Here is a 27,999-nt window from a genome sequence, read left to right as displayed (position 1 = left end):
GACATCGCCCCCACCCCCAGAACCCAACACATACTCCTTCTTGAGCGACAGTCTTTTGATGTGATCTTTCTTACAGTAAGTCTTAATTAGAACCTCCAACAACCCCTGTTTAAATATGTCTCTTTTCTTCTTACTTTTCTCCCCTAAACTGTCAAACTGATCACCCATTTTACGTCTCTCTCTCTCTCTGAGTGTCTGTGTTTTTCTTTCCGTCTGCCTGCCTGTCTGTCTACATCCTTCCCTCTGTGTCTTTTCCCTCGTCTCTCAAGTAAAGCCCGACTGCCTCACAGCCTCTACTTAGTCCAAATATAGTTCTCTTTCTCCTGTTTTCCTTCTTTGTTGTCCTCATTTAACACCCTCACCCTCCACCTCACACACACTTCACTCTTCCTTTTTGCATTTTCACAAGCAGAGCTGTCAAGTTGAGGGAGCATAAGTAATGTCAAAACTTCAAAATCACAGTTTGTGGATCCAAACCCTTCACTATATGCCATGTCTCTCTGTTTCTCCATCTCCCTTCCTCATCGCTCTCTGTCCCTCTCTGTCTGTGCACTGCACAGCACTGGCAGGCGGTGGGATGGGAGGTTTTTTTTGGCAGTCTGCTCCCCCCCCCAACCCACCTCCTCCTCCTTTTCTTGGCTGGGACAGGCCCTGGAGCGTGCTACTGGCTGGGAGTGTGGAAGGGAAGCGGGGAGGTAGCGAAGGAGAAGGAGGGGAGGGAGGGAAGGGCGAGAGGGCTCGGGAGGAGGGAGACTGGAAGGGGTGGAGGCGTGGTCTGCAGCTGGTAATGAAGTCTTCTCTTTTCATCCTTCAGAAGGCAGAGTGTGAGCGGACGGGCCCGGGGTCTGCGCAGCTCCACAGCCGACTCTGCCTGTAAAGTGAGCTGAGCGCTGCCCCACTCTGCACTCGGGCTGCCTCAGCTCTCGTCTGCCGCCGCCCAGAGATACAAAGAGACCAAAGACTGAGAAAGAGAGAGACTCACTACAATCATGAGGCTTTCCCCTCCATCGGCTCCACAGCGTCACTCTTGAGGTAAGACTTTCTGTCTCTCTCTCTCTCTCTTTCTGTGTGTGCTCTCCTTTACGGTCTGTCTGTCTCTGTTGATTGTTGTGGTGGTAGGGGGGAGGTAGGTGGGGGTGTGATGGGATGGGGGCTGTCCAGGTTAAGTCACTCCCACTTTTAACATGCATGTGTACATCTGCATGTGTGTCCACATCCAGTGTGTGCAGTGGTAGGAAGGTAGTATTTTTGCTTATCGGAGCACACATGAATATAACTTATTTGTTTGGGATAAATGGCTTCAGGCAAGAAAGGGGTTGAGACATTGTGAAAACTTTAGAAGTTGAAGTGATTATTGTTCTTTTTTAAAACACCACTGTGTTTACTGTTGGTCTGGCCTGGTGTTAATGTCGTATATAACCATACAGTAATTTTAAATGAGCTGTTAAATGGGGTACAGTTTGATGTTACTGCACCTCAGTGTGATGTGAGCACGTGTAGAGATTTGGCTGTTTATCTGCACCGTTGATTGCAGTTAAAGGTGGATGGATTCAGCAGGCCACTGAGGCTCATCTCTGTAAATAGAAAGGACAGGAGGCAGTCTGTGCTCATCTGCAGCCCAGTGACACCAGGCTTTGAAGTGATTTCAGTGGATCTGTCCTCCTCCCCGCTGGGCAATTCAGATCCGGCCTGCGACTCACTTACTTTCATCCACATTCCCTCAGAAATCCATCCATCTGTATTCTTTCACCCACCTCCTTCCTGATCCCATTCACCCCACGAGTTCTTGCGCCCTGATACCCCTCGGTGAGGCCTTCACCTCCTATCAACACCTCCTGTATCCTCATAGAAAGTATTCCTACGGTTTTATTCTCCATCCCCGCTAGTTTCACATGCTTCTAGGGAATGGGTCTTTCCGATACCTCTCCCAGAAAAAAAGAAAAAACTAACCTAAGCGACTTTCCATTAGTTTCTACTGGGCCATGAGAATGATGGTTTCCCAAATGAATAGTGTACAGGAGCCCGCCTTAATTGAAAAAACACAAGCATGGTCTGCCATGAAGGAGACGGTCCTTGTGTCACTGTTGAGCTGTGCGAATGTACTTTCCAGAGCTGGCGAGGGGGAGAGAAGTAGAGAGAGAAAACTACAAAAAGAGCATGAGATGGAGCACAGACAGAATGCTGTAGGCAAATAAAATTATGAAATTAAAGTGTGGAAAATCAAAAGGACAGATTAAAAACGTTGTTGGTGCTATACAATGTGGCTCTGAAAAGGAATCATCGGGCGACACGGAAAATTATATAAAAATTCCTGTGAAGGAACCCAGAAGAGAGAGGAAGAAAGCAGGCCAGTGTGTGTGTGAACTTCCAGTTTGGCTTCAGCTGGCCTCTCAGGCAGGACAGTTTGTATAAAATGGGATTTTAGGGGGATAGAATGGCAGAAGGAGGCCATCATGAGACTGTTTTCTGGTCATTAAGCCCCAAAGGGCAACAATAGAGCCCACAGTAAAACCTGCTTGATTGCAGCCAAGCTAACAGCGGCATCTCTCCCATGATTTTCCCAACAGGGAGTCCTCATAACACTTAACCCTCCTGCAGCAGCCTGCTCTGCTGTGCGAGGTTGTGTTGTAATCGGAGCAGCAGTTTCAGGAAGCTTTTTTCTATATACCTTCATTTCCCATATGAACAGTTCTTAATATATCTTATCAACATCTGCCTTGTTATCTTTTATTATGTCTGCTGTCTCCTCCTCCTTCCCTTTCGGTTTCTCCTCACCCCATGCAGTCTCTCCCACTGTCTCTGCTGTGTTTGTGTGTCATGTTTGTGTGGCAGCCCCATATGGTGATGATTGAGGCCCTGTCATTGGCTCGGATGGCACATTTGTCACACACATGTTTGCCAGCAGCTGATGTTGCTATGGCTTGCAGGGCTGCAGAGGAAAGCATCTTTTGTTGACTCCCTCACTGGGTGGCTCATTTGTTTGTCAGGGCATCGTGACCTCTGACCCTGCCACCACTTCCTGCTTCTCACACTCCCTGTTAATGTAACCCAAGAGTCTCAGAGAAATCCCCACCACGCCTACTCTTCAAAATCACACTTGTGCATGATTACCAACAGAGAGAAACACAGAAATATATAAAGTTGCAACAGGAGGCCTTCGTTAAAGTGTTCCTTTTAACGACACATCCTCGAAAATCCTGAGATGGAGAAAGACCTCACTGTATTTGTGATTTGTGAGTGGCGTGGACCTATTTTTTTAAATGATTACTGCACATTTTATCCATTTAATCCTCACTACGGAACATAAATCGAACTCCCCCAACCAGATGCGTATTTCATGGAGCTACTCAGTCCAAGTTTTAAATCTAGCTCAGTGTCAAAGGGGCACGATTATGGCATTAAGGTTCATTTATTATCTGCTCAGCAGGTACTGTCCAGACCAGTCTCTAAGGTTACATAAGATTATTCATTCCTTAATTCCCATGCTGAGTGATTGGGTCGTGACCTCTGACCTCGCCGCCTCGCTGCTGACTGAGCTGAGCTGACTTTGATTAGACTTCAATAGTGAAAGGTGAGCAGTGATTTCAAACTCAGAAGTAGAAAATGCTCCTGTTCCTCTGTCCCCTGGTGTTAAATTATTGGTTGAAAATGACAAAAAAAAAAAAAGCCTTAATAGTAAAAAATATAATGTTTGGAGGTTCTGTGTGGTGTTTGACCTAGACAGCTTTTTGAACTAGCCTTTCTTTGACACTTCTTCAACACCCACTTCTAGTAGTGTATAAATGTCATATTTCAAGCAGAATATGTAAGGATATTCCCCATATAAACACCTAAAGCTTGGGAGTTTATCTCCGATTTATAATCTATGCAGTATGTCCTGATAGATAGATTTCCCCTGCTGTTATTTTTAGAGGTAAACTGGTGTCTCCTTGCTTAAATATTCTGAGTAACTTAGCTCATTCTCAGACTGACTGTTGAATTATCAAATAAACACAGTACTGGCCACAGCATACTGCTTTCCTGAAAATCTTTACTGACAACACCTGTAATCCTTCCCAACCAAAGATGGCATCACCACAGTATTTTGGATATTCTGAACTGGGAATGAGCTCCATATTTTAAATAGAAGAAGGAAAAGTTTCAGCTTTAATGTGAACAAAAACACAACACCAACAGAATGAAGATAAAATGAGAGAAATTATGTTCCCAGGTGAGTTTACCTGAAGGGTGTAAGTTCTAAAAACATAATAAATGATTGGATTTGGAATGAATTTAAAGGACTCCCCAGGTTTTCTCTCATTCATTAGACCTCTGAGAACTTGGAGTTAGATGTGTTTTCTACTGATACAGAGAAGGCCAAACCTTAATTTCTAAGGCTATGTAATTTAAATATATAATTGAAGAGATGCCTTTGTGATTAAAAATTAGTATTTCATGTGTTTGTCAAGTTATATGACAAAAAAATAGGTCAATGTGTTAATATTTGATTTATGACATTAGTAATACAAACAGTATAATTCAGCATATGGCTCTAAGTCCTGTCACCAAGCGCTGATAGTTACATAGTTATAGTTCATCATGCAGACATGTAGCAGAATTGTAATTTACTCTGACTTAACTCTAAGACAGTTCTAAATGTCTTTTTTTTACTTTCGTCATACTCTTATCTGAATTGTCTGTCACCTCTCTGTGTTTAGCTCATTTGCTATAAAGTCCATGTGTATATTCAGAACACTCTAAGAACTGAACCACTTGACCTCATTAAAACCGTCTCCATCCCTTTCTCAGCTTCTCACTTCTATTCTAACTACAACGTTTCAAGCAGTCTTTACTTATGAATGATCTCGGCTGATTCCACTCGAAAGAGCTTTGACAGTGAGGTAGTGCATCAGAGTTATCAGCTACTCCTTCCTCCATCCTCTGTGGTGCCCTCTCCAGCTGGTGGCGCTGTGACTGACTGACTGACTGGTTGGAATCAGGCCTGTAAATAGCATCTGGAAGCAGAGGCATCTAAAACTGAGCAAACTCCGTGCAGTGCAGATGTAAAATACATGACTTTTGGGGAAGTGAGTCTCTCAGGTTCCAGCATTTCATCTCTTTCCTCCTCCTGCTCCTCTCTATCTGTGTCCTCTTCTTCAGACAGGACACTTTCAGCATATTTTCCATCCTACCGTATGTCTGTGTTTGTCAGATCACACCTTCAGACTAAAGGGCTCCCCAAGCTCCTACACAAATCCACTCACAGACTAATATGCACAAGTGTTATTGTACTCGTGTGTATGCGCATTTATACATGCTACATTGTACATTTTATGTACTCTTGACTCTAAGTCCAAATATCTGTGTCAAGCTGCAGGACTATACTATGTGTCTGCTGACAAATAACAGTTGGATCAGCCATCATGTGTTTATTAGACACTTTATCCAACAGGCAGAAAATTGGCCTGAATTTTTGACTTGCACCTCTGCTCCTTCTGCTACAAGAAAGCAGACAGGCCCAGCAGCTCTGATTGCTTCTGACACTGACAACAAGAACAGGCGTCCTGAGAAGTCTTTCTGAAAAACTCCTCTTATCTTTACAAAAAAGTTAAGGGAAATCAAATCAATCAGGGAACTGCTTTCTCTTTGAAGTTATTTTGACATTGGCTGGAACGTAAAGGTCGGACGTCCAGTTGTGTTACCGCCACGCAATTAGAATAATGATAATAGCATGTTTTTGTGGGGTTTTTTAGTGAGTGGATTCCCCTTATATAGCGCTTTTTACCTTAACCACACCAATGGAAGGAGCGTGCCTGCCACTGGGAGCAACTTCGGGTTCAGTGTCTCGCCTATAAACACTCTGGCATGTGAAAGGTCAGGGATTGAACAACCAACCCCATGATTAACGGCCAACCCCCTCTGCCATCTGAGCCACCCAAAGTATTCAGTTTGTATTGGTGGGCCCTCGTAGGCTGAACTCAAAGTATAGAAGAAAGGACATCACTGTATTACACAACGAAGACAGCAGAACTTCAGCCTCTTTCATTCAGCACGATGCTTGGATCTACAGCAGTGACGTCAGATCTTATAGGGGGGGTGGAGTGGAGGGTGCAGTGTGGGGAATCGCCAGTAAATTATAGCTCAGGCACATCCCCAGACGCCTTGGCCCGGGTCCTAGAGCTAAACAGCTTTCGGACCACTTTCCCTTTTCACCCAGCTTTTCCGCTACATTCCTGCGCTTCCCCTCTCACTCTCTGCGTTTCGCTCCAGATGTGGCATTGTTTGGACACATTTGTTTTGGGCTTGGGCCGGTAGACCTGCGCACGGTCTGATGTCATGCTCTATTTAAAGGGAAAGCCATGAGAACTGGGTGGAAAAGGAGCGCACTGCGGTCTGACTTCAAAGATCCTGTCTAGGACTACTGATGACTGTCATCCGTAGCACAGCAATCTGTGTCATGGACAGATGACCACATTCATTTTAAGTGTTGACAGACATGTGATTTTGAAAAGGTTCAGAGAGGAGGCACACGTTTTCACAAAATTCCCAAAAAACATGGAATGTCTTAGTTTTATCTCATATCACTTACAGGTTTTAGTGAAACTATCTCAGTTTCGCTGCAATTTGAAATAATGTGCCGCTCCTTCAAAGAAATAACGCACGGTTGTATTTGAAGTTGTGTGATGGCTGTTTATGGTACAACTCAGAGAAACTTGATACCATAGTTGGATGAAATGAAAAAAGGATGCCCTCAGTTGAACCAACAAACTTGACGGGTTTTTTATGGTTCAGATGAGTCACATGCGGCTTAAACTTTCATACTTCTCTAATTAGCTCTGTCAGTCAGTGAACCTGGCACCTCATGCCATCAAAGAATGGGCTAATGAATCCCTGTCTGTCTCCCTATCAGTGTATGCACGGTATAGGGTTTTATGTACCATGCTAAATGCGAAGGAATTCATTGTGTTCCACCTGTACAGGAGTTAGGAACAGCAACTTATCTTGACGGGGACAGGGGGATCTTCTCCTTGATGACTGAGCTTATTGTGCTTTCTTATTTGAGCTGTCAGGATAGTGGAGAATCAGCAGCAGCTGACTATCAGGCTCCACTGTCAGATTCCCCATGGGAGCTCTGCCTTCAGCACTGTTTGGCCTTCAAACATACATATATTTGCCAGGTCCTCTCTAGTGTTCCTGGTTCAAACAGCTATAAGTTCTAACCCCGCTAAATATTTCCGGTTCAAATGGGCATGTTTGTCCGAGCTTTTCGTCCCTCACTGTTGCCTCTCCTCGCTCCTCTGTGTTTGCATAAGGAGTTCACAGTGGCTTCTTGGCCCTTCAGGAGTTGAAAGCTGGAAAGAATGATATGAAGTGCAGACGATGGATGTATTTCCATTCAGTCATGCACACATGCAACACAAAAAGGAAAGCAGCATTTGGATAGTAGTCATCAGCCTCCCTGCATGTATGGCCTCTCAGTGACCTACTTCCCCTTGCATCAAGGTGCGTCAGCAAGCATTTACGTTTCAAAAGCATTGCTCTAACAAACTTAGCCAGGAGTGTTTGAAAGGTACAGATTCCTCAGGTTAGACAGTAGGACTGTCATCCAGTGAAAACAGCATCTTGAATGTTTTTAAAAGCACCTCTTGCCTCACCTGTGTGGTATGTCAGCCTTCAGGATACAGGTGAGCCATCCATTTCTTCTCTCTACAGCCTAAGTGTTGCTGTTTTATCCCAAGAATATTCTCTCCAAAGAAGCTGGCAGCACAGATCGAGTTTTCCCACTGTTGCAGCACACATATAATTCTGTTCTTGTATTTTGAGAGCAGTTATATATAAATGCAGATGTTTTTGACACACACAAAAAAATGTGTGTCTCTGTGGGTCTTTCTCCCTTTCAGCTTAAAGTTCACTACAGTGCAGTGCCACTGCGGTCAACTTCAAAGACTTGGACACAGACATGTTTACACACTTTCATGCACAGACACGCTAACAGACTTTTTGGATAATTTATATTTACCTCCATACAAGAGCATAAACAATAAAAGATGAAATCAGGAAAATTCTTGTGTGTGTGTGTCCATTCACGGATGCACACTCGCACACAGACTTGCGCTTACAAACAGTTTCCCTGGCTGCAGTCCAGTGCAGCACCCGGTGTTTCCTGCAGCCGTACAGGCCAGATATTACACATAGCCAAAGGATAACAGTTCAGTCTCGGGGTCAGAAGGTCAAGCACATCTAGGTGATCAGTGCTTCCGCTCCACATTCTGTTTATGACTATGTGTATACACACCATGCAGTCTGTCGGACAATTGTATACACCCCACACCCAGCCTCGAGCTCACACAGCTGGCACAGCCAAACATTCACAGTCTGTTTTATCGAAGAGGGTGGGTGTCCGTGTGTGTGTGTGCATGTGTGTGTGTGTGTGCTTGTGTGCATTACTGACGTTGTGGGAACATAAATCTGTGTACACAGTCCCATTGTGGGGACTCGCCTCCCTTTTGGGGATGAAAAGCAAGTCTCCATAACATAAATCATACAATTTTAGAGTGGAGACTGGGTTTAAGGTTAGGGTAGGTTAAGGTTAGGGTAAGGGTTAAGCAAGTAGTGATTATGGTTAGGTTTAGGGTAAGTCTCCAAGAAATGAATAAATGCGATGTCCTCTTAAGTGCTGGAAACACAAGTTGGCGTGTGTGCATTTGTGAACTTGTTCAACTTAAATATTCTTCCACTGCCACCCACACACTAAAACTACAGCACACAAACATGTGCACGCTCACAAATTTACACAGGCATTGACATGAAGGTCGGCACTGCATGGGACTATTTCTTCCGTCATTGCCAGCAGAAATTTCCATAGATATTTTGCACTTTCTTCTATCTTGATCAATGACAGCCTGTATCTCTTTAAAAAGCCACTGGCTGTCCACATTCCCCTTACATTCATCCTGTTTCCGCTCACATGTTAGTGGGTCCTGATGTATTTGTGCAGCAAATTTGCAGGAAACGGAGAAGTTGTGCTGCAGCTCCAACTATATATACACAGTGGGGGGAAAGATTTAGTTTGTTCACACAAACTCCTCGAGCGCAAAACATTCACTTTTCAAGGGTAATACGTTTACTTTTTATAGAGCTAAAACAGGTGGCTGGGCTGTAGAAATGGGAGGTACAGATGGATGAAGTGGCAGGGTGGAGTAATGACAAACTTCAGTATAAATTAGAGTTAAACATTGTCATTTGATGGGAGTGTCAGGCTGGTTGAAATGTACCTTGGTTATTTTTTTTGTTTTAGATTCAGTGAAGTTCTTTGTATCCCAGATTCTTTTTTTTTTTTGTCTTCATATTTAAGAATCTGAAGAGATCAAAAAGAAAAGACATTAAATCAGGTTAGTCATGTAAAGTTACTAAACAGTAAATAACTAGTTCACTGATCTCCTAAGCAGGAAATCTACTATTCAGGAAAACGTCTAATTGAAGTATAAAAACAGCTCCTGGAGGCAAAGTTTTGCTTCCTGTCACGGTAGCTGTAATTTTATTTCATGTAATATCTTTAACCTGTTTGACATTTGGGATAAAGTAGTCATCTTCATCTACACAGCCAATTAATTGTGTTTATGTGCTTAGATGTGTGAGTATTTACCTTTGTTTGGGTGTACGATTGTTTATTTGTGTCAGTGTATGTGTGTGTGTGTGTGTGTGTGTGTGTGTGTGTGTGTGTGTGTGTGTGTGTGTGTGTGTGTGTGTGTGTGTGTGTGTGTGTGTGTGTGCAGCCGTATATGCATGCATCTACATGTGTTTTTGCTTGAATGGCCCTTTGTGGTTTCTCATGGCTATCTACTGGTTATATCTCTGGAGTAGAAAGTTGGTGCCCACCCCTCAAGACTCAGTCCCAGCACAGTAGTGTATATCTCATTTCCGTGTTTGCATGTAGCCTTGAACTGCCAAAGAGAAGAAAGGGATTTGTTATGTGAACCATGTGTGACTTCTGACGCAGATGGGAAAGGTTAAAGCAGCAGGGAACTCAAAGAGGGGGACTTCATCTGCCAATCTGTTGCACTCTCCATCTGATGTCAGACATGAGACTGACAGTCTGTGAGATGCTATCAGCTCCTAGACATCCACTGAGGCTGAAAATGACCACTGATACTACAGATAAGTGTGTTTTTAATCTATATTAGTCCTGTAGGCTCTCGTTGAGGCCTGGATAACTTATGAACTTTTTTTGATCAAACAAATATAAGCCAGCGGTGTACATAAATTCATACTGTACAGCCTCATTTTGCTCAGTAGGTTGTAGGAAAGTTGACCCCACTTTTTTTTATTTGAGGCGTAACTTTGAAAATCCTTTATCCAGATTTAGTGAGTGGGCTTGTGCAGCTGGGAGAAACTAACAGAGCTTCTCCCTGTGAGCCACAGTGGTATTACAAGTAAATACAAAAGACACAGACAGGGTAGCATGTAGGCGGATGTATTAACAGATTATAGCAGTTATCCACTCGCAGTGAGCTAACAATGGCCTCATCAGTGTGACTTGCGGTGGGTTGGTGCTGCTTTGAGCTGTGTGCTGTTTCTGAGGCTACCCTGCTGTCATTTACTGTACATCATGTTGAGCGGTATTCAGCTACAGATCAAGATATCTATTCTTCAACTTTGTATGTCATAGTTTGGCCCACTGAGGGGAGACTTAATTCCCAGAGATCCTGGGCCACATAAGAAAACTTTCTGCTGAAGAATCACTTAATAGCATAAATTCTCTGGTGCAGAAAGGCTTTTACTGCTGCAGCTCTCAAAGAGGAAACCTTTGAGATTTCTTCTAACAATAGAAAGCTTAATAAGCAGATCATTGCCTGGACCACAAATAGCTCTTTCTCTCACATTCTTTTATTTGCGGAGCTTAAACACATCTAAGGAGCTTAGTTGTCTTGTAGACACAGGCGTACACCTGGGAAAGAGGCTAGGGAATCCCCGCACTGTCTCACTATCAGCGGAGAGTTCCGAACAACCGCTTTTCTGTCCTCTTTCCACCTCTGTCACTCTTTCTTTCTTGCCCCCAGACGTAAACCCAGACCCCCAATCTGTGATGCTGCAGGGATAGCCAACTCATTTTAAATCCACATGGCTCTGGTGAGATCCTCGACTGCCACTGTGGTCTGCGTGCTACAACTAGAATGACAGACTCAGAGCAGCGAGGGAAAAAGAGGGTGAGCACAGTCGAGGTATTACTATCAGGTTTCCCCACTAAATACAGCAAAAGACTGGATCGGAGCCAGTGCTGCCATAAGGCTCTTCATATTTCCAGCGGCACTCATGTACATTCTGCTTATGAAGTAACATGGTCGGCCTCAGCTATTCAATTTCACAGGAAGAAATTCTCTATTATTGCTGACATTTTGTTTTCCGTGACTTTCCTAGCGAGTGAGATGAAGGGACGGATAAGAAAGAGCGGGGGTGGCAGTGTTTTGGTGAAGCAGTTGGATATATCTATTTCTGCCAGAGAGCTGCTCCTCTCGGTTGCACCATATGGTTTGGATAAAGTAACATATCCCACATAGATATTTTTATGTGTGATCGACAATTAGCCAAAATGTGTTCCTTGTTTTCTGACTTCAGCTCCAAGTGCATCAATAAAATATTCTCTAGGAGGAGCAATTTGAAGTGGTTTTGATGTACTGTAACTTAGCTCTGTGATTAGACTTCATTTTCCCCTTTGGTTCATCTTTATCACTTTCCCTACTCCTTTTCTTTTTTAGTCTTCTTTTATGACAGCTAGCTCACACTCTTTGCTCTTTTTTCAGGCTCTGTTATGAGAGTGTCATGAAAGTTCACGGGCAAAGAGTCTTTGATCGAGCGCACATTGGCATGGAAAGAACTTCAAACACAACTATCAGTCAGAAACTTTAAATTTTCAGAGCTTAATCTATGATTTATCTGGAGTGTTGGTTTTAACTGAGTTCCCAGGGCTCATTGGTCAAACTGTGATGCAGGGCATTATAAACCCTTCAACAGAAGCGCTCTGTGTCACTTATTATTCAATATCTAACACAGAGCTTCAAGTCATGATGGACTTCGAGTGGGTTTTAATGAAAGATTTCCTGCTTGGTCCCTGCCAGGCCAACTACCACGCAATATCACCGCGCTCCTTAAGCAGTCACTCCTTCAAATTAAGGGTGAGGGAAAAGCTGCAGTTCTAAAAACAGAATATTTTCAAAGGAATGGGCCCATTTTCAGGGAAAGTAACAGAAGCTGTATCCGACTTTAGACCCCGGTATGGGTCAGTGAGAGTAGGGCTAGTAAAACTCAGAGGGCCATGGCTCCAGCTTTTTACTTCACCAGTTCAGGCCAGATGAGGTGATCCACATGGTGAGGGGAGTATTCATGTGTGTGTGTGTGTTGTGGAGACAGGGGGAAAAAGTCAGACTCTGATTTTGGTCCAAGACAGGAAAACGCTGAAGTAAGCTCACCCGTCACCTCCCAGACTCCTGGATAAAGCCCTGGCCTAATTATACCTAAAGCAGTTGTGTGATTTATTCTTTTAGCACCCTTTTAACAGTGTGTGTGTGTGTGTGTATGTGTGTGTCTGCACATGTATGTGTGCGAGGGTAAAAAGCACCACTGGTCTAATGTGGTTGTGTCGCTGAGGAAAAGGTTATGTGAGGAGAACTGCTCTAAGAATGTAAATGATGTATTGGCCTTGTTTTCTTGCAGCAGATGTGTGTTTTCTGACAGCTTGTTTTTTTCCTCCCGTTGGTTGATTTGTGTCGCGAGCTGAGACTCACCCAGTTTCATTCTGTACAGATAGCACCGAACAGCCCCCACAGGCAGAGAAAAGAGTTCAGTCTGTCGAATGATGTCAGTGTTTGGGAGAGATGAGTGTCACGGTGGTGGTGGTGGGAGGGGGGGCTCAGATGAGTCTGGGAAGAGAAGAGTTTGTGTGGGGGAGGTAACACGAGATCCCCCACAGAGATGCTAAACTCCATTACAGGCTGAAAGAGAGGAAAGAGGACTCTTTACAAGGATGAAGAAAAACGTTCCACTTTTAATCTGTATGCAATCTAAAAATAACCTCCTCTCTCTGTCTACTGCCCACTGGGGCAGGCTTGTTAAAGAGTTTGTCTCTGTGGAGAGAGTTTTTGCAGAGGACCAAACAAAAAAGAAGAGAGAAAGAGGACAAGAAAAGAGGGAGGGATTAACATGGAAAATGGAGCACAAGTGGGAGGGCAGAGGTAGAAGAAACAGCAGAAAATGCAAGTGCTGAGAAAGATGTAGGACAGATGAATCTTCTAGAGAGTGACAGTGAGTTTATGAAGAATTAGAGACTGCTGAGCATCAGACATTGTCAACTGTTGGCTCAATGCGGTGCCATTACACACCTACAGTGTTTGGCCCCAAGGCTTTTGTGAGTGTTGGTGCAGCAATAAAAGCACCTAGTGCTTGGAAATGTGGAATAACAGACGAACTTTTACAGGGCCCGGTGGCATAGCTCTTTTTCTGAGAGACTCACCACACATGCAGTGAATCACATTCACATACCAAATAGTCAGCCATTCTTCAGATGCTTCCCTACTTTCCAGCCTCAGCGTCTGACTCACAATTTGCTACTGTACCAGCTCTGCATGATGTGTCATCCTCATCTGTTCCTGTTACGTTGTTGCTTTTCCCCGATTTCCAGGAAAATGAATGGAACGGGACAGTGTTTGTTTTCAGTGGGATATGGTGATTTGTACCAAAGGCTTAAAAAAGCATTTAACAAAGACAAGAGCTAAAAATAATTGACGCTGTGTCTGGGATGTTCCAAAGTTTCCTCTGTAACTTAAACAAATGTCGTTAACATCCATCCACCCAAAGGTTGGAGACTTCTGTAACCTGAATGCACACCCGATTTTGTCATTTTGAACAATTTGGAGGGAAATTTGATGGATTCAAAGCATGAATCTACCAAATGTAGTAGCTCCTTCTCAGTGACCTGCAGTTAAAACCTCAGTTTGTTTGAGTTTAATATTCCAGCTTAAACTGGGGCTGGTACAGGCATCCTGTCATCTCTATTCCATTCTCAGATCCCCTTCATTTCACATAAACACTCACGCTGCGGTGGCCAGTTATTAGATATTGCTCAGATATTCACTCAGACGACATAAAGAGTATAGTCTCGCTGCCAAGTATACAATCACAATGGAGCAATTACCCAGTATTGCTGATAAACAACATATGGAGCCTTCAAGTTCATAGCAAGATCACAGAAATATATGAAAGTTCCATACCTTATCAGTGCTGCCTTTTTACCGCTATGATGTCATTTTCCCACTTAAAACGGAGGAGCTAACCCCCCTGCCGCCATTACGTTTTTCTTTTTTTTAACAATGGAACATCAGCTGGGCGTCTGTGGAGAGATTGCATCACTGACGTTATTCAAGTCTGCTGGAGCAGCAGCAGTCTGAGAGAAATGAAACAACACAGAACTGGCTGAGCCCCTGACCAGACCAACCAAACACCATTCATAAATTCCTCCAAGACTGCAGCCAAGAGTATAAGACTCGGTGATGTGTGGACTGTACTCACTCTCACTGCTGGTTTGGAGGAACCGTGGTTGACTGTCTCGCCATAGAAAGGAAGGAATTTCAACGTGTGATAAGAAACTGTCCTTGGATAGATTTTCCTTGAATATCTCCCCAGCGAGTTTTCAACTGCCCTTAAAGAACACAGCAAAAGAAGTTTTTGCTCTCTGAGGTTGGTCAAAGCTTTCAAATCCTCTCAAAACGTTTTGACCTTATATTTCACTTTAATTGCCTCCTCTGTCTGCGTGTGTGATAGCAAGGTGGACAAGCGATGCAAGAGAATCTACTCTCAGGAGAAAATACACCAATCAGATGAGAATACGTTCATCTGTCATGTTTTCCTGGAACTGTTGCGAGTTGTACTCCTCCACATAGTTTTCAGTACACGAACTTTGAATGTGTTTCTTTTTTTGAAAACAGAAAGAAGTTGATGTAATTTTTACAATTTACTGAAAAGGACAACCTTTGCATTCATGCTATGTCTGAGATGTCTTTGCGTGCCAAAGACGTAATCAGTCTTCAGTGGGTGGAAACAGATCAAAAACAGGATCAAAGTCATGTTCAGTAATCGTATTTTGCTTGTGAATGTCTCTTGTTTATTTAGCATTTTGAGATATTCAAATATTTATAAATACTTTGTAAATTATGGCTCCTATTTCTGACAAAATCTCACACCAAGATCAGGGTGTGTTTCAGTGACCAATGGTCCTCACATGGCTCTTTAAGACCCACTAACCCCAGATTAATGGCTTTCCTGCTGCCCCAGAGATGCAGACTGTGCCAATGCAAATGGTCGGGCACGCGATGCTGGCATGACAAATTGAAGTGAGGGCAAAAGGGCAAAAGGCAGACCTCAGTCCAGACTGTGAGAGTTTTTCAAGTGGAGCTGCACGAACACAGCATAAGGACCACAATGCTGAATCTAGGGGTCAACAGCGCAGGGTTACAGACCTTAGCCTGTCGCTCAGTCTCAGCCTTTTAATGGACTGTGACAGGGCTTCCGAACCCAAATGGTTTATTCATCAGACCTGCTCATGGGTGCAGCAGTAGCACATTTCGTGCATAGAGCGTTTGACACATAAATTACAGTGTGCTATCCTTACCTCAGCTTGTGCAAATGGAAATGTTTTCATCTGACCTGCATCGTTCTGAGAGTACAGAAAAAAAGATCTGGCAAACTGTGCTGCAACACTCACAACAGTCATTTGGTTTGAGTTACTGATTGTGCGTTTACAAGATGTCAGACATGTGAAATGTTATTATGACAGTATAAACAATGAAAAAGATAAGTAGCGGTTCTGATTTAAAGCATGGATTAAGTCTTTCACTTTCAGTTAACCTACTTCTGTATTTACCTGAATTTCCGTGTTTAGGAGCCATTTTTAGTCATTAGTTCCTCATATTTTGCATCTTTGGTCTGATTCAGCACCAGTGTTTGCTTAATGGTTTCCAAGTGTTGATCTTGTGACTGTCTGAAATAGCATTGTAGTGTAACTTCCTATGTTTTGGCTAAATCAAACTAGAACAAGAGCCTGTAAATCGTTGCTAATTCTCAGATGAAATCTTTCTAAAATTGATGTGCATGAAGCATTGTGTTAACACACACATTTGCAGGCATTGATGCTTGCGTATGTTTGGAGGTCAAGAGGAGATTGTTGGTTGCTGAGTGACTGTGAGCAGCAGAGTCCTGAATACTCTGCATTTCTTGTCCTGCTCATTCACCAGGGAAGAAAGCGCTTGAGCAGATCTAGTTGTGCAGCAGCTGTGAAAATAGGAAGTAAAGGGAAAGTATGATTCATGAGATGGAAGACACGATTACTCCAGCTTGCCTATACGCTTTTGCTGTAGCATGAAGATCCAAATAATGTTTCCAATTCTGGCCTTATCACTCAGCTCCCACCGTGAATCAGAGAGATGGAGTGCACAAAAGAACAGGGGACAGTTGTAACTAGTGATAAGACTGCAAGTATAGTGCCAGTTTTCATGATGAATATAGCCCTTGTAGAGTTTATGCCGGTCAAAATGTGTTTTACGTTAACAAAAAATGAGTAAACTCTCTTCGGTCTCCAAAGGATTTCTTAATCTTCTGCCTTAAGGCTGCTACACTAAGCCCCTCTTGTATCAGTTGTATCACACTTTTGTGCTTTCCATGTTTCGGGCCTCTTGTGTAGCATCGTCTGACGGACTTGGAATAAATCATCGACTAAATCGCTCATTCATGCTGCAGTATATCCTAAAAAGTTAACATATCACAGCAGGAAAAAGTTGTGTTATCTTTGTCAATTTAATGTAAATACTGTATTAAGTGCACCTGAACTGGTATATTTTCCATACGACAGAGGTTGAGAAAAATATTCCTAAGTACACAGCATTCTCTTTGGGTCGCTCTTTGGCTTGGCCCAGTCACCAGCCTCACACGCAGGCATGTGAAGCCAGAGAGGTTGGGCACGGTTGATGCACAGAAGCTACTTTCTCTACAGCAGCCTCCAGCGCTGGTCTCCAGTGAGCCTGAGCAGGTCTGAGGGGAACAACGTGAGCTCTGCCAGGGTCTTTTGGTTTGTTCCACAGCCTCCAGTCAGCCACTGACCTATAATAAGGCCTCCTGTTTAGCACGGCAAAGGCAATGGGGAGGTTGCAAAAAGTATACAGTAGTCCGGGTTGACTGAGTTTGTTGATCAACCAGGGATCGGTCATGTAAACACAGGCTTGGTTCCGGTAGATACACTGCTATGTCTCAGTCAGAGAACAGTCAGTAATAGGTATATTTTTTGTAGGCTTTAGTGATCAGACTTCGAAAGAGTTGAGAATCTTGATGTGCCTTCTCATAAGCGAAGGTGTTAACGTAGATAAACACAATCCTGCAGCAGTGTGTCCTTCCAGCTGACTCAGTGGAGGTGCTGTCTGCATCGGTGAGACCCAGCAGTGATCCTGCTGAATCAGTAGACATGTAGTCTTAGCAGTGCTGTGCTGTCCAGCATGGACTAGATCAATACTGGTTTTGTATGGTGTTGGGACAGCAGTGACTTGATCAGTGCCGGTCTGTTCCGGCCACCATGGGTCAGCGCTACACACTCTCTGTGGTCAAGTTGTGGCTGTATGAATGGCTTCTTGCAGCGGCCGTACAGAGCGTCATTCTTCTCACCCTCATCTGAGGCTGACATCCGAGGGGGAAGCCCAGGGAGCCGGCAAGCTAAATGTTTTTCTATCCCCCTGGTAGGAATGGACGTATCGGGTGCTGTTTTAATGCGTTTAAAGTAGAAAAACAAGTCAGTGTCCAACGACCCATTGCAGAAATGACAAGGACAGTAGTGAAAACAGACTGTGGCTCAGGCCGTTTGCTCTCTCGTTGCAATATGCAGGGGGAAAAGCAAAAACATCCAGTCCAGTGACAGACTCATCATTAATGCTCCGGGTTTGTTTGTCTTAAGAGTTACTTGCCCACTTTGCCATTTCCCCAAGAATCTTAAATACCCCTGCCCCCTTGGCCCTCATAGGGTTCTTGTGTAACTAGTCCAACTCAGGTGGAGTCCACTATCGCCGAACTCCTGTCCTCCCCACCGCTGCCAGCATCAGATGGGACAAAGTGAGCATTCCAGGAATAGCGCCGTGACTACCCCAGCCCACCTGCTCCCCCCAACCCCCACCCCCTCAAACTTTATTTAAACTCTGCACCTATTCTCTGCATCTTTAACTTTGACTGTGGGGGTTCACATGCAGTGACTCATTTACGAGACTCACAAAGCATCTTAATAATGCTTTTCTCAGCTTGAAGTTGTCCTTTTATCTGTGACCCTTGCTCCTTTCTTTCACTTCTTATGTAATCAGACAATATGCCAGAGGAGCAGCTGAGACAGACAGACAGACAGTCAGTCAGTCTTCACCTCTGTAGTCTGGGGGCAGCATCAACACAACTGTCTAGCACCACTGAAAGGAGGGAATGAGCAGTTAGTTTATCTCAATGCTTCAGAGAGGGGGAATATTTGTGAATTTTAAAATAAAGCTATCCTGAGGTTGGTTGGGAAGAATCAGGGAGGAGCTTTGGGGAGAGGATGAATAGGGTCCTGTGCTCAGCCCCTAGGTGGACTGAACCCCTCTGTTTGAGCTTTTTTCGGCCTTGGCACACAGGGCTGCCTGTGAGGAGTGGGTCGGAAGCAGGAAGTGGTCGTGTAAGACGATCTGCAGATGCAGCACAGAGCTCCTTTTCAACTGCAGACCCCTTGGTCCCATTCTACACAGCGACACATCAGGTAGTCCTCCTGCTGCAGCCACAGCAAGACACAGGCCACACCTACACTGGGCCAATGGGAAAAGAGAAGGGGGGAGATGAGAGGAAAAGACAGAAACGAGGACAACAAAATTGGGACTGATGGGGAAAGAAGATGGAGTACATGAAAAAATGACAATGTGGGCTTCTGCTATTTAAGTCACCGATCAGATAAGAAAAGCTTTTTAGCAGAGTGCTGCTCAGGTCTCTGCCAAAATTTCTCATAGCTGGACAACAGTCCAAATTATTCCTCTATTGTAAAGCAAAAAACTATATTGTAGTTAAAACTGTTTCTCCAGCGATGGAAGCTGAAGCTACAGGTGTAGAGCAGGTTCATTTTTTTTCTGCCACATTATGGAAGAACTTGTTGAACTGCATCTATCCATGGCAGAAAAGCTACTGTATCCTACTATCCTGGATCTGAAAGAGATTGGCAGTGCGCTCGGAGCCCTGGGAGCTGGAATCTGTCTCTTCTCTGCTTGACTTCCTTTCCTCTTCCTCATATCTCTGCTCTCTCTCCCCATTGTGACTTTCGGATTTCCCAGGCAACGTAATTGTTGTCGGTGAATTGCTGAACTGTATTATATCTGATTTCAGATCCTGTAACTGTCCAAGGTCATCATCTCTCCCCTGCTCAGTATTTATAGATAGTTTTTGCAGCTGCAAATGAAAAGGGACTCACTCACAAAGGTGGCCCATTGACAAAACACTTAGTTAAAATGCTTTGCAGGAATAGGAGGCACTCCAGCTAGTTCATCACATCCCCCTTCATTTTGCTTTAATTGTCATGGCTGTTCCAAACCGTTACTATAAAGTGGTTTTGAGCAGGATGCATACCACCTTGTCTCCTGCAGCACTAAACAAACAAACACAGTAAAAGGATAAAGTTAGACTCCTGCTGAAATTTCACTAAATGACAGCTCAGCTGAGCTTCACTCGGTCTGAAAGAGGCTTTTGTTCAAACAGGATTCATTGTTGCTCTTTCCAAGTACAACTTTAGTTACAGCTAAGCTGCTGAAGTGGACCAAAGTGTTGGGACCTCTAAATAGAAACAATTTTTTAATGGTGTTTGTTTAGGCAGGGCAGCTTTTGTGTGTGAGTGCCAATCACTGCCACAGTTCAGCAGCAGTGTGACTGTATTTTAGTGGTGTAAAATGTATTACTGAAACAGAGTTTGCGGTTTGTACTATTGTGACATAGATTAAAGAGTGATGAAGTGGTCTGGTCATGTCTCTGGCAGATCGTTTAGCTCCAGTGAGCCTTTGAAGGTCTGCCCTGACCAAGAAAAGCCCCGAGAGCCGAGACACAACAGAAAGAAACAAAGACACGAACAGAATCCAGCTCTCCATCCCACCATCCTGCTAATAAAACCAAACAGAAGAAAACATACTTCGCTACCAGGTCCTGCTGTTTTGTGAGTGTGTATATTTTTGAATACCATGTCATGCATTGACACAGGCTACTTAGGAAAGCCTGAGTCGTAATTAGGTCATTTGGACATTTCCTTGGGCTATTTAAAGAGAGGCAGGCAGAGTGAATTTGGAAAATGCTGGAACTGACTCATGCACACTGTGCCTGGAATTCCCTCTTTACCATTGGCCAGGGGACTACTGATTTTGGCATTGGTGTAAATTGGACTGAAGAATAAAAAAAGGGAGAGAAAAATATTACTCAGTGTTTTTCTCTTTGCTACCCTTTCCACCCATCTCTTACCAATGTATTTGTGCTGGAGAAAGAAAGCTACTCGGGTTTGCCCCAAAACACTTAACTCCAAATAGTCTCAGCTCACAATCTCATTCTTTGAGCGAGCTGTGTTGCTTCTAGCATTAAGCCGTGACGGTCAATCACGCGCCTGCTCCACGAACGTTCTTCCTAAATCTTCGGCAAATGTTTTTGTTTCCTCCCAGCACCGACCCCCACCTGCCCCTCAGTTCCTGTGGCCCAATGCCAAACTGAAGAGATTTGCTTTCATGTGAGCGTGGGCAGGATGAGAAAGTATAAAGAAAGACAACACGAGAGACTAAACGCAATACAGAAGTAAAGTGACACAACGGTGCATGTGGCACTGTGGTTTAAAGCAGAGGAACTTAAGAAGATAGAAGTTCACTGGTGATGGTTTTCAAGCCATGTTCTTGTCTGTTTTCCAGCCTGTTAGTTCTATTTCTGAGCTTTTTCTCTCAGCACATTTTATTCGATGCCAAGTCTATAGGAATTGAATCATTTCCCGTCATAATTCTGCTCTCCCTTTGATTTAAATGTCTGTGTGCCGTTCTACTACCAGAGCAAGACGGCATTAAATTGGACCGAAACACTTTGATTCATCTGCCGTGTTAGTACCATTACACCTCGTGCTCCATAAAATCCCACTTTGTGCGTGTCTGTCAGACAATGTATACTGAAATTATACATGAAAGAACTTGCACGCTTAAATGCAGCACAACCCGACTCGCAAGGATGCACATATATACAATTACACCCATTTTAATGTGCAAACGTACTCGCACGCACTCGACGCATTCATGTAAAGACTGAAACATTCTCCCTTCCCAAATTGCTAACATGAACCAAGACCAAAGGTTTCATTCACAAATAGTGCTTTTGTGTATCTGTCGGCTCTGCGGTCTCACAGGAAAACTGTATTTCATGAAAATTAGCTTGTTTTATTTGGCCTTGAAATGTGGTGCATTTACATAGCCTTCTTTCCCAAGGTTTAAGGGAAAAACCCTTTCACAGTCACGTGTTGGAGCTTGACTGTCTGTCTTCTTGTCTGGAGATACATGCACAGAAATCTTAGTCAAAGTCTTACAAGCCAAAAAGTCTTACCTGCAGGTGAAAGGTTATGAGTGTGGCCTGCAGGTACACTGGGGTCTAGAGCACACTTTCTCCTGATTTTGTTTTTCTTACTGCCACTCCCAACCTGCTCTCTTCATTATATTTTCTCCCAAATGTCGCTCCAGAGACAAAGAGCTGGTCAGCACATGGTTACTGCTCATCAAGCTGTGTAAATGAGCAGCAAACTCAGCTGGAATGTCGCGTTTATTTCAACAAAGTCAAACTGTTAAAATCTAATGGTCTGTACTGTACTTGCAACTTATTTATTCCTCTCAAACACATGACATGCTTTAAATTCCAGATGATGGTAGGTTCGCATTTAGTTCTTTTCACAGAAGAATATAGAATTTCCTGGCTGCTCGAAACATTAGACCTCGCTGTGAAGCCGCAACCTTACGCCGCCTGTGAAAACCATTACCGAGCTTTTGTGACGCTGTGCAAATAATGTGCTGAATGAGTATTTTGCCATTTATGCATTACGTATGAGGACAAGGCTGCTTCTGTCAAAACTTAGCGGCAGGAGGACACCAGGTATCTAAAGCCCTGCCTGTCCGTGCACGCTTGTCTTAGCTGAGTTTGCTCACTGATTCATGTGAGGGAGGGTGACGGGTCAGTAGGAGAAGGCTATATCCCCAGAGGCCACTGACACTCAGGCTGTAACTCTGCCTCTGCAGGCCCGGTCTCATCTCTGGACTTTCACCTATGTGGTGGTGGCCCCAGACTCTCCTTGCTGCCTCTGAGGTGGAGGATATGCATATATTATTGGAGCAAAACATGCAGTTCCTACAGAAGTTGAAGGCTTCCTCTGCATTGCAGTAGCATTGCTGAGAAGGAGCCTGCCGCTTGTGAAAATTACTGAATGAGACCAGAGCTGTAAATAGTGTTTATATTAGATAAATATATAATTTATACCACGCAAAACTGCTTACCTCTGTAGCTCTGGTATGAGCTGCTGTATGCGGGTTTGCACTCTTAGAATTAATAAAGGAATATGACAAAGAGAGAGAAACTTTGCACTGTAAGTACTCTACATAAAAGATTATCGAACTTTTCCTTTCATCTGGCACCACCAAATGGAGCTATTTGAATGGTGAGAATGTAAAGATGACTTTTTCACTTCTTTGTTGTTGTTTGCTGCTTCGGTTCTCTTTAGCAATTTGAAGGACAATTAAAACTAAAGATTTATGGTTTCCTTGTTGTGTGTGGCTGAAGCCGTTGAAGTCAAGGTTGCCGTATTTCATCCTTCATGTCTTGTTTACCTGTGTGGGGGGTCCATCCACCACATCCAGATTCAATATTTTCACCCAGTGGCCTCTTTATAAAATGACGCTTTCCCTGGTGACCTTTAAACCAGTATTTAATTATTCCAGGTTGTTTCTTGTGGTTTACACTATGGCTCGATAAAGAAAATACTGATTGAGTATCTAAATATATCTAGTCATTAGTGGTCTGTCTCCTTTAATTTTTCCATGAGTGCAGCCCCAGACAAAGCTGCCATAATTACATTTGAGGTTACATGAGAGTGCCTTATCCCATTCAATCTCCAAGGTTGTTTTACATTTAATAAAACTTTTAATGATTTTTAGAGGCAACCAAATACTTTTGCCCAGGCAGAAGAAAGGACAAGCAAATATTGATACACTTACAAAAAAAAAAAGGAATGCCTGAGAAATAGCACTAGAATGACGGATTTTGTCCATGAAGGATAAGGTTATAAGTAGGAGTCAGGAAGTTTTGTCAAGCTTGCCCTTTCGTTAATATCCTCTTCCACTCTGTCATGTTTTACCGTCTATCATATGTATTTCTTTCACAGCCACACAAGTAATATTCCACAGACATGTAGAAAGACAGGAAAGTGTGTCAAAAAGAGGAAAAAATAGCCTTTAAATGCTCTAAAACAAAGATTCCATCATGTTTGTGGAATGTTGTGGTTAGCAATATGGAAACAGACCGAGTCCAGAATCCAGTGGTTAGAAAACTAAATAAATAAAAGAAAAAAAGTCATCTGAGAAAGAGGGAAAACTGGGGAGGGGGTAAGGGGAGCCTCTGGAATTACACACCAAAGCCCCTTTAGACACACACACACACACTCCTTCTATCTTCCCCAGTGAGCAGTTAACCACACTGGGTGAAGGGTGGGGTTAGAGGTGGTGGTGGTAGGGAGGCACAAGTATAACAAGACTCCTTTAGTACACGGCTCACTGTTTCATTTGAACTCCTCAGACGCTGGCATCTTTCAAATATTCTGAGGGCTTCTGACAATACGTCACCAGTGTGGAAGAAGGCGGATGACTCATTAATTATCCTCTGTAAATCAAAATCTGAGAAATTAAAGTTGTAAACTACTGACAGGCCACTAGTTCACACATCCAGTGCTTCTGTTTTAATAACTGTGTGGTGGCCGGACTCTCTCTGTGCATCGCTGACATATCTCTCCTCCCAGCCTGAGTTGAAACAGACATAGGCGCAGAGATCTTAAAGGCAAATTGCTTGCATAATGGATGTTTCCAAAAATACAGAGGAGTAGGCAGTCACGCTGACCGAGGTTTTGGCGGTGCGCCCCAGCACGGGCCACGGGCCAGCCGTTCTCACTGTGCATTCCCTTTCGCTGGACCAGTCATGCTGGGAGAGGTGTGAGGAGAGCAGTCAGACAGCTTTTATTCTGCCACCTGATCCTCCCCCACTGCATCCGTCCCGTTATACAGCCTACTGGGCTACGCAGCGCTGCGTTACCCGCCGACTCTCCGTTCTCTGCCGCCTGACACCCCTGTATGATTTTCTCACTCTTTAATGGCATTCCCTGCTACCCCAGTAATGCATCTCTCCATCACCTCTGACCTCATCATCCCTCATCTTCATCTGTCTTCTCTCTCAGTGATCTCTGAGACGACTCTGGGATGACTTTCCAGTTCACAAGCATCTGGAAAAAATGAACAAGTTGCGAAATTTCTGCTAATGCCAGTTATTGATTTACATTATTATAAAGGAAGCTATTGTTTGTAGAAGTGAATTGCTCGCCCTGCTGCTGCCCTTCTCTTGGCTCTTACGGCACTTTGTGTCTCTGTGGAGTCATTGTCTTCAGGATACAACGGATTTGTGTGGTATCTTGCGCAAATGTTAAATTGCTGCACTGTTAAGATCACTTATCTTGCTCTGGTCTGCTTTTACCATTTCTCTTAGCTACCTTTGAGTGCTCTCCTGTTACAGAACACACATCAACAGAGATGTTGAGTGCAGAAATTCCTTTTAAGTGAACTGACTTTGAGAGTTGTGGAGCTTATTGAGGGCTTTGCTGTCTTGGAAAACTAGAAATCGCAAAAGCAGCCACATAAGGCGCTGATGTGATGAGTCGACAGAGATTTTCACCGTGCTACTAGTATATATTCACTCAAGCCAACACCACATACATCCTCCACCAAAATGACAGGAAAAAGACGTTCAGGAAATTGAGTTTTCTTTCAGGCACCTTTAGCTCATTCCCTCACTCCTGTGAGAAACCAGCACAGACCCCTTGTGAAAGTAATGAAAAAAAGTTTGTCCACTTTCGTTCTAGTTGTGTACTTGAGCACACACAAAAACACACATGGGCATATACCACAGACACACCAGTTCTTAAACACTCAGCAGTCTCAGGCATCAGGGTGGTGTTGTGGTCAAGCCATATGGGGCGCCACTGCTTGAGAAACTTGGTGATTTGACAGGAGGCCTAAAGAACACGCACACACATTCACGTGGACGCACACACACTCACAGCCTTAATTGACTTGTAAAACTCCACTAAAACACACTTTTATAGAACAAATTTTAGACTAGTCGCACAGGATTTGATATCAACTTGTGCCCAGCTTGCAATTCTGTCACCACCACATCGTCTTTATACACAGTCCAACAGCAATTTATACTTTTCAAGATAAAACTGAACAAGCCGTTCCAAAGACGCCATCAAATTGGCAGATTAATATGCTTGAAGTCTGTGCATGAAGTAATGCTGGCTTATGTGGAAGAGACTGGTGCAAGGGGAGAATTACTGTGCTGCACAGGGCTGTAGGGGAAGTTGACAAGGCATTTTGGACATAAATGACCTCTTACTCTTTGTAAACTGACAGCTCAGGCTTTGGTGCTGCATCTGTAAGGTCCCTGTGATCCTCATACCGCTCTTTTTGTTGCTGGCGGCATTCATTCTCAGCCCCAAACCGCAACAGCCGGTCTGGACAAATACAATTGGAGCAATGATATATGATTGTGACTGTTGACTCTGCAGAGCTGGATCAAGCGCTGCCTGCTGGAGAAGCAGGCCGGGCCATTCACCCAGTTTCCCCAAACCGGCAGTAGAGATAGCTGAAGACACTCTGGCTTTCAGATGCTGTGGAGCTGTAAAGGGGATGTGATTTTTCACAACCAGGCCTAAACCCGGCGAGGTCTCCGCTTCAGGCGTCCCTCCCAACCTGTTAAATACCTCGGGGAGGTTTGCCAGAGGATGAGACGAGGAAACGCATGGCAGAGCATGCTCTTGTGGGTAAAATGCAGGGTCATATCTCACTATTCCATTTGCCAGCTTGTGTCTGGACACATGTGGATGTAAACATAACCCTCAAGACACAATGCTGTAGGCCGACCCATCTTATCGCATTTCTATATCCTCGGGCTCTCCTCATTTTTGTGCCTGTGAGAAGGCCTGACTTTATATGCTAAAAAAATATTCCTTTTGAGACCTGTGGAGTAAAACAGACATCATTTACACCACAAAGCAGTCAAAACACCACGCACTTGCTATGCTTTTACCATTTATAGGGCAACAAAATATAGAACTTAAGAAATGCTGTGCTTTTCATTCTGAACAGGACTGCATGTATGTCTCATCAGGACTGTAGATGGTTTGGTTATTTTGCCTGGGTTCACAAAGAATTCATTTGTGAGCAGTCTGTCATCATCTTCCACATAATCAGCACTAATGTTATGTCAAACAGTCTTATTGTAGGCTCAGTGCTGAGATGATCAGATAAGATCTCTACGAAAGGAATTTAGTTGTGTTGCAGAAAAAAAAAGTCCAACTTTTTTTCCAGCTGCTAAACCTTGATTATAGTGTTAACTGCACTCCCGCTGTGAAAAAGTCATACATAACTACCTGCAAGAAAAGATTTAGTTGTTGCATGGTTTGGCATTGGTGCTCGAAAAGGAAAAACGTTGCAGAGCAGGAAGGCTTCTATGCACTTAAAACATTGCATTGCCAAAAGTTAGATAATAAGGCTGACAAAGAGGCAGTAAGGATTAAAACTAATTCAGGTGATGATCCTAAATTGACCCTGTGATGGTCAAAAATACAATTTCCTAAGAGATTTATTAGGATGGACATATTTTACAGTATCGTTTGTCTCTCTTGTCCCCATATGAATTCTGCTGTAGGTTAAGTTGACAGTCTTCCGGCTACACAGAGGCCTCGTGGAATACGGCTCACATGCCACACTTTTTATACAGTAATACTGGGATTTCTCTGTGTAGTTTTTTACTCACTCTTCATAGGTCAAAGCCCTCCCTAGTAAACCACAAGAGCACCCCTAAAACTGTAAGGAATGTGTGTTGCTCAAGGACACTTCAGCATGGTGGATGTTTGCCAAAACAGAGGCTTGAACCCAGTTCCTCTGGCAGAATGAAGGTCTCTCCAACCTCCTCCGGCATTTGGTAACAGCCAGGGGAGGCAGACAGGGAGGTGGGATGGAAGTTTGGTAACCAGGCCTAGAAATTACATTTTGGTGCTAACTCCAAGTTTCATCTGGTCTGACCTCAAAAGAAGCAAAAGCAGCAGAGGGCCAAAGTAAACTAAGACCTGAGAAGCGGTGTCTGGGATGCTGGGGGAAAGGCAACAAACGTCAGTGTGCCCACAGTTCTCACTGTCTAAGGGCTGACTGACTAATCCTCGATGTTACTCCATGATCTAAACCTGAAGCCCTCTGTAGCAATAGAACACTGTGGCATTGTGTCCCTGCTCTTAAGGAGTCTGTGATTCATTTACTGGCAATGCTTTCTGGATCCATGTACTGTATTTTTCTCATCCTCAGTACTGTAGTGAGCTTCATCGTTTCAAGACCAAACCAGTTTCTTTGTGTGATTGTTTATAGTGAGGATTCTAGCTGTGATAGACCATCCATCCACTGTTGTCAAGCAGGAATCCCACTCTCGGATGAAGCTCCATTTAGTCATTTGAAATGTCTTTTTGTTGTTGCTAGAAATAAGGAATTTAAGTGTTAGTAGTATCTCCAGACCTAGAATGAGTAGGAGTGTAAATTTGGCAGTATTTTGAAATTCCCTATTGATTACACTGAGTCTTTGTGCGTTGAGAGTACTGCTAAGTGATGCTGCAATAGTGCT

At 43.8% G+C, this 27,999-nt stretch overlaps 1 protein-coding gene across 2 annotated transcripts in view; it reads left to right on the top strand.

The window, feature by feature from the left end:
- LOC110959732 (zinc finger protein 469) overlaps positions 1-27,999 on the top strand; it is a 63,125-nt gene that overhangs the window by 21,626 nt on the left and 13,500 nt on the right. Inside the window, exon 2 of one of the 2 annotated variants that reach the window (XM_051951975.1) lies at positions 815-1,032. The gene's annotated coding sequence lies outside the window, so the exon portion shown is untranslated. Of the gene's footprint in view, positions 1-756; positions 1,033-27,999 lie in introns of those variants that run through there. The other variant, XM_022206693.2, reaches the window with a different exon arrangement.

The sequence above is a fragment of the Acanthochromis polyacanthus genome, chromosome 8 (assembly GCF_021347895.1).
Source record: "Acanthochromis polyacanthus isolate Apoly-LR-REF ecotype Palm Island chromosome 8, KAUST_Apoly_ChrSc, whole genome shotgun sequence".
Lineage (NCBI taxonomy): Eukaryota > Metazoa > Chordata > Actinopteri > Pomacentridae > Acanthochromis > Acanthochromis polyacanthus.
Note: the sequence above shows the minus strand (reverse complement) of the source record. Positions and strands in the feature narration are given on the sequence as shown.